The 7,500-nt window shown below is 43.8% G+C and overlaps 1 protein-coding gene and 1 long non-coding RNA gene across 2 annotated transcripts in view; both read right to left on the bottom strand.

The window, feature by feature from the left end:
• Positions 1–7,500, bottom strand: part of LOC115561270 (unconventional myosin-VIIa) — a 51,643-nt gene that overhangs the window by 39,121 nt on the left and 5,022 nt on the right. The window lies entirely within an intron of this gene.
• LOC115561272 (uncharacterized) lies at positions 405–2,022 on the bottom strand. The gene is made up of 3 exons (XR_003979889.1): positions 1,874–2,022; positions 669–1,042; positions 405–519 (listed from the first exon to the last, which is right to left on the bottom strand). It is a non-coding gene; the product is annotated as an uncharacterized LOC115561272 (long non-coding RNA).

The raw sequence follows: 7,500 nt of genomic DNA, 5'->3' as shown, positions 1-7,500 counted from the left end.
GAAAACAGTACAAATAAATTTAATAATAAGAAATATAAATAAACTTAAGTATACAGAATAACAATACAATAAAAAGAAAGGGTGAATACGAATGAATGGTAATGAAGACTGATTTGTCTTCTTTTTTTGTAGGTGCACTGGATGATGCCCTGGAGTATATTGCTGAGCTGGAGGCAAGGCTGCAAGAAATGTCCATGGGGCCACAAACTGTCCTCAACAGGTTTTGTGTGTCTGATCAGACCATGACATATTATACTCGGTTTCCATCTCAAGAAGTGTTTCAAGTGTTTTGGGAGTCTGTTTTGCCCCTCAACACAATATATTCTTTATTGGAGCAAAGCACAGAGGATTGGACAAGAGGCGATTCCAACACCACGCCCTTCAAGGAAGATTCCAGTCATTGATGAGTTTTTCATCTACTGTTGTAGAGTAGCAACTGGCCTTAAAGAACAGGTCATTGCTGACATCTTCCAGGTCAGCACAGCTGAGATGGTACCAACTCCAAGCTGGATATTCCCTCTAGGATGTGGGACATCAAAGGGCGAAACGTCAAATAAAAATGTGACTGTTTTTTTTTTATATTGTAGTGATAACAGATGTATTCTAATATGCATCTTTTCATAATGAGCAAGTTTAACAGAGTGCAAATTGCAAAACAAATGTCTTACCAGCATACGCTCTGTAGAGTGTGGACTTGACTCCAGTCTTCCCCACCGACTTGGGTTTCTTCACCACCAGGTCACTCACAGCCTCTGGGTAGATTCCCTGAGGCGAACAACAATACAGGAAATGCTCATATACTCTAGACAAATACTGAAGTGTATGATTTGAACAGAGGACACAACAGCACACGTGGGTTCGAGGTCGATGCCACATCTGTGGTTGACTGGTACAGGCCAGGGAAGGTGGAACCACATCAAGGCCCAGCTGCACATAATGCGCTGTCTGGAACAGCAGAGCGGTTATATGGCTACAGAAGCCTTTTCCCGCAGCACAGCTACAGCTCTGAGAGACCCAGTTGTCCAACAGCCTCCAGGGTGATCTGTGAACACCATAAGAATTGAGTTACTGAACTTAGTAGGTAGGACCTTGATATAAGGCCATTGGAAACTGGCAAGGAGCCTGCAACCGCAGAAAAGCCATGTACAGTTCCGTGCAAAACTCTTGGGCCACCATTACATCTGTTGTTTTAGCAATGTTATAACATGAACTAGCCCAGATGTTGGTCCTTTTAATGCACTCAACACATTTCCTTTATTTACGGCTTGTGCCTTAATGAAGAGGAAGAAAAATACATAGGTCTACTCTGTACAGCCACAACATTGCAGCAAGCTAGGTGGGCCAAGTCTTAAGCACGCTACTGTTTGTAAGAAAGAACAATGAAAATGATCTGAACTTCAGAAGAAGAGGAAAACTGCAACTGCAGTTGTTATTCCAGACAGACTATCAAAACTAACAGAATTGGGCCAACGGGCCCTAACTCAGCAGAAACCTGTAGTATGTGGGGCTCCTCATCGAGCGGTTGCATCTACCTCTCACTACCACCTTTCCATCAACTATATTTGACACTTAGCATATACATAATGTTAATAATATGTCGCTGATCGGAAGAAAACTGGTCAGCAAATAACTAGCTGAACCTATCCTTGGCTAAACGAATGCTAAAATGCTAACGCTACACACGGAGACTTCATAGCCACCATGGCTAATTATATTCATAATATAGTCTACACGTAACAAATATGATCATTTCACACACAGACAATATTTCTGACGATTTATATGGATCGTATATGGTTTGCTTGTCATCACAAAACATGAATGAGCAAGGCGGCCATTGAGTACTGACAACAAAACACCTTAGACAACTTACCTTGATTATTGTGTACAAACTCCTCCACAAAAAACTTGTACCCCTTTGTCAGCCTGGGCTGTGGTGTTGCTGAGTGTGTCTCCACAATCTTCTGCACATCTTCGAATCGCAATTTGGGAATACCCACCAGGGAAGTGGCGAAGAAACGATCCATTTTTGCATTGACGGCAATACAAAAATGACTACGCCGGAAGAATGTTTACCCGGTGTGACGTCATTTCCGATTTTTGTGAGATAGGCCTATCATCATCCCAATTCTTTCTCTCCCTCTGCTCCTCTCTCCCCCTCCTCCCTCCTTCTCTCCCCCTCCCCCTCCCTCCCCCTCTTCCCTCCGTCTGCCTCCCCCTCTTCCCTCCTTTTCTCCCACTCCTCCCTCCCTCCTTCTCCCCACCCCTCCTTCTTCTCCTTCTCTCCCCTACACCTCATCTTTCCCCTCCTTCCTCCCTCTCTCCTTCTCTCTCCCCCTCCTCCCTCCCTCCTTTACTCTCCCCTTCCTCCCTCCCTCCTTCTCTCTCTTCCTCCTCCCTCCCTCATTCTCTCCCCCCCCTTCTCCCTCCTTCCTTCTCTCTCCCCCTCCTCCCTCCCCCTTCGCCATGCTCTGGTGCCTCCTCTAGTTTCTTATCAGATGAGTGTATCTTACATGTGGCGCTGCAGTCTCTACCCGACCTCCGATCAGTCCCCCCATCACAGATTTACCTGCAGAGATCCGGGTGGAAACAAGGTCCTAACAATGACAGGGAATCAAACCCGCGGAAGTGTGTTATCAACGTTGGAGTCTGAATTTCGCTGATAGCATGTAATCTGTACTGCCACAAAGGGGTATTGATCGCAATCAAAGTTAAAGAAACAATCTAATATATTTAAGCTCCCCCAAACTATATATAGAACAGCGTTTGTGATTGTATTGAGGAAGGATAACGGCTGGCTGCATGTGATGTGAGGGGTACAGTACATTTATTATGACCCACTTGTAAGGGAAGATTTGTGAGCACAGCCATTTGTGTTCTATCAGCTATACCAGCGTCCAAGAAAGTGCCTCCCATCCCAGATTTACACAACACAGTTTAAATACAGTACAGTACATCATACAGTAAACTATCTGACCGGTAGTATATGCCTGGGGACCTGGGGTCAACAGAAATCAATGAGGCTCTACTGAACTAATGGTCCACTTGGCAGACCACAATTGGACCACCATTAAGCAGAATGGACCTCCATTAAGCAGACTGGACCACCATTAGGCAGAAAATACCACCATTTATGTGTCGTATCTCTGTGACTTTTGCAATGACTGATTTGTTGTTTTTATTGTTGTGGTGTTTCATTGACAAGGATTTTTCTTTGCTGTACACAAAAAACACTTTAAATAAAGTTTTAAATGTCCGGTCTACTTATTATGGGTCAGTTCAATATAAAGTTGATATGTGACTTTTCGGGACATTGCGATGGACCGGCATTGTGCCAAGCATTTAGCTTGTTTGCCAGCACATGTGACCAATGATGTTTAAGTTACACAGAAGTTTAATGTTGCAGCAGACCTATCCAGTTTCTGTGTTCACTTTGAACCTGACAGAGAAACCAGCACATAAAACGACACTGCTGAAGCGGTATGTGTATCAGGACATTATAGGCTGGTATCATTTTATAATGATCAGGATGATAATAAAAGAGTTGAGAATGATCAGAACGTATACGATCAATACTGGAGCAAGAGCACAAGTTAAGCGCTGCACACCACCGCCGACTTTCCAAAGAACATCAGACACAAGCACAACATCTTCACAAGTCAGAGCACCATAAGTAAGCAGTTAGTAACACAACGATGGTACAATACTATGTTAGCACACAACAATGCTGAATTAGCAACACAACAATACTATGTTAGCAACACAACAATACTATGGTAGCAACACAACAATACAATGTTAGCAACACAACAATACTATGTTAGCAACACAACAATACTTTGTAGCAACACAACAAAACTATGCCAGCAACACAACAATACTAAGTTAGCAACACAACAATACTATGCTAGCAACACAACAATACTTTGTAGCAACGCAACAAAACTATGCCAGCAACACAACAATACTAAGTTAGCAACACAACAAATATGTTAGCGACAAAACAATACTATGCTTCAATGGTATCCGGGCAACACAACAATGCTATGTTAGTAACACAACAATACTATGTTAGCGACAAAACAATACTATGCTAGCGACAAAACAATTCTATGTTAGCGAAATAAAAATACATGTTAGCAACACAATAAAAGTGTTTCCTCAACAACAAGAGTATGTTCGAAAAGCAACCGTTTTTTATCAACACAACACAAAAGAATATTAGCAACAAAAAGGTGTGGCAGTAACGCAACAACAGTGCTACATAAAAGCCCACATAACTAACTCCTTAATGGAGGGCTTCTTCTCCATGCTATCGAATGTGAGGTGCGTGGTAGTGAGGTGGACAGGCTGATGTCATGTCTCTGTGGCCTGCGTACGTCAGGCCCTACCACGGCGGCAGGTGAATAATTCAAGGTGCTCGGCTGTTCTGGAGATGGGTGTTCAATTACACTAATAGCCATGTATGATTCCTCTGTAGCAGGGTAACACACACTGACACAGACAGACACGCACACGCAAACAAAACACGCACATAGACACACGCACACACGCACAGTCGCACACGCACACACACACACACACACACACACACACACACACACACACACACACACACACACACACACACACACACACACACACACACACACTCTCTCTCTCTCTCTCCCTCTCTCTCTCTCTCTCTCTCTCTCTCTCTCTCTCTCTCTCTCTCTCTCTCTCTCTCTCTCTCTCTCTCTCTCTCTCTCTCTCTCTGTCTCTCTCTTTCTCTCTCTCTGAAAGTCTTGGGTACACTGACAACTTGCTCAGTATCGACTTGATAAAAGTCAAAACTGCTGCAAAAGCAATGATACAACAACCTTAAACTCCTGAAGCTTTTCTGGTGAAAGTGCACCTCACAAACATAGTCATAGTATAGTGAACTACTGAGTCAGCGTCAGCGAACACATAGAAGGCCTTCCAGACTGAGAGTGTATCTGACAAGACACTCTCCTGACGAATGTCTGCCCCCTGGTGGCAGGCTGAACCAGGTGCATCTCAAGCGCTCAGGGTGGGACGTGCATCCAGACCAAGGCTGAAGGAGGCCTTATACATACTTTATAGACCTTTGGAGCGAAAAAGAGGAACACATCTAGGTCACGTCCATGAAATGGAGGGACAGATTACCAAATGGATATCAGACTGGATATCAGGAAGTTGAGCTAAATGGACTAAATAAGTGTGACACCCAGAATAGTAGTCAGAATTGAAGACGGTATGGGACCTTAGTGGCACTTTAATTATGCAGCTAAATAAAACGCAAACCATTTACATATAGATGGGCAATTTGGACAAAGGTCACAGACAACATGCATTACTGACGCACGGCCGCCCCACTGGCCCATTAAAGCTCAGACAGAGTTCTGTTTCTGCTTGAGGTGAAGATCAACATTAATATTCACTGTTTACTGGTGTACAGCACTCACACACAGCTTGGATCAATCTAACAATTCTTATGCCCTGCTGCACTCACACACACAAACACACACCCACACACACACACGCACACGCACACACACACACACACACGCACACACACACACACACACACACACACACACACACACACACACACACACACACACACACACAAACACACACACACACACACACACACACACACACACACACACACACACACACACACACACACACGCACACACACACGCACACACACACCTCCCCTTTATACTGCAAACCCCATTCCAGTGTGTGTGTGTCCAGGACTGAGTCCTCCATAAATTAATTCATTAAATAAGCGATGAATGAATGCTAGTTCCAGTGGAATGTTCAAACTCACTGAAGTGGACTAGTCTGGGATAGAACACAAACAACAAGTGAACGACGTGACACAGCTAAACAATGCATGCTCCCCGTCACCACACAAAAATGTCGGTGGAAGTATGCAACTAGTTGAAGGGAAATTAAGGGAAATAACACAATAAACGGTGGTTTGCTCTTCTTAATTTGTATTGCAAAAAGGAAACAGATATTATGAAGCCCGAAACTAAAGAATTTTAAGAATAAATGTATGTATCCTGTTCTGAGTTTTGTGTAGGTTTTCGCATCAATTAAAACCTATCATTGTATATAACCTGTACTTTCCCTACCTGCCCACTAGAGGGACCCAGTTTCATTCATTGTCTCATCTTGTCTTTTGTCACACACCGTATGAGGCAGGGCCGACACCATGAGAACCTTATGCATGCGCAGTACTTAGCTAGCATCAGTAACTTTGCTTTCTGCTGTATACTAAGAAAAGGAAGTCTCAATGGTTTCAGAAATGCCGAAATCTCAGTCAAGTGCGTTAGTCCCTGAGACAGACTGAGTTCTGCCTCAGACAGACGATGCTGGCATCACCAGCTTCCTGGGTCATGGTTCGCTGTTACCTGGACAACGGTGGGGAATCTGTAGCTGAGCCGTCTACCCAAGCCCGGTGGCGCTGCATTAGAACCCGTCTCATTAGTCACTGTCGGCATGGCGACCTCAACTTCAGCAAACCGTTGACCAGTGAGGGTTTGAGGGGTACCGATACGAAGACCAGCTCACTCTGTATCACGGTCCCCAGAGCCTCAAGGAAAGGTTACCGAATGATTACTGTTCATATGTCCTCGGTTCACTTGGTCGGGAAAATGGATCTTCTTGGTTCAACGTGCATTTTGTTGTAATCAAAAATGATGATAGAAAGCTAAAACTAATAAAAAACAACATGAGAAAAGAGATTGGACTATCATGACGTTCTACGCAACAACAGGGTAGAGAAATATGCCGTCAACTCTTAAAATTATAAATTTATCAAATTTATAAAAGTACCAAAAACAAATCAAAACGTTTCCCCATTAAAAAAAAGAATGCTATTCTGTTAAGAATTAATAAAAAATGAGATCCAGATCCAGAATATTAGAAAAAAAATTAAAAGCTTGAACAGAATGTAACCCGGTAGACGAGGCAGACTCCATCAACCGTTTAGTGGATCTCTCTCGTCTTCCTGCTCCCACAGTCTAAATAGTTCAGTCAGCCACAAACAGTGTGTGTGTGTGTGTATGTGTGTGTGTCCTAGTTAGCTCATTCAATGTGTCCATTTCTCTTTGTGTGCGTGTATGTGTATATTTGTGTGCGTGGGTGTGTGTTTGTGTGTGTTTGTGTGTGTGTTTGTGTGTGTGGAGAAGGGCGGGGTGGGGGTGCTGTCAGGGTTTATTAGTTAATCAGAAAGCCTGACAAGTTCAGCGGCACATTCAACGGGTATCAACAAGGCCAGTACAGAGGGTAACAAACACACACACACACACACACACACACACACACACACACACACACACACACACACACACACACACACACACAGACACAGACACAGACACACACGCACACACACACACACACACACACACACACACACACACACAATGAACACCGATACATAACAAGATACATGGACACGCAACAGGCGTGCTGTGAAAT

The sequence above is a fragment of the Gadus morhua genome, chromosome 16 (genome assembly GCF_902167405.1).
Source record: "Gadus morhua chromosome 16, gadMor3.0, whole genome shotgun sequence".
NCBI classification, from domain to species: Eukaryota; Metazoa; Chordata; class Actinopteri; order Gadiformes; family Gadidae; genus Gadus; species Gadus morhua.
Note: the sequence above shows the minus strand (reverse complement) of the source record. Positions and strands in the feature narration are given on the sequence as shown.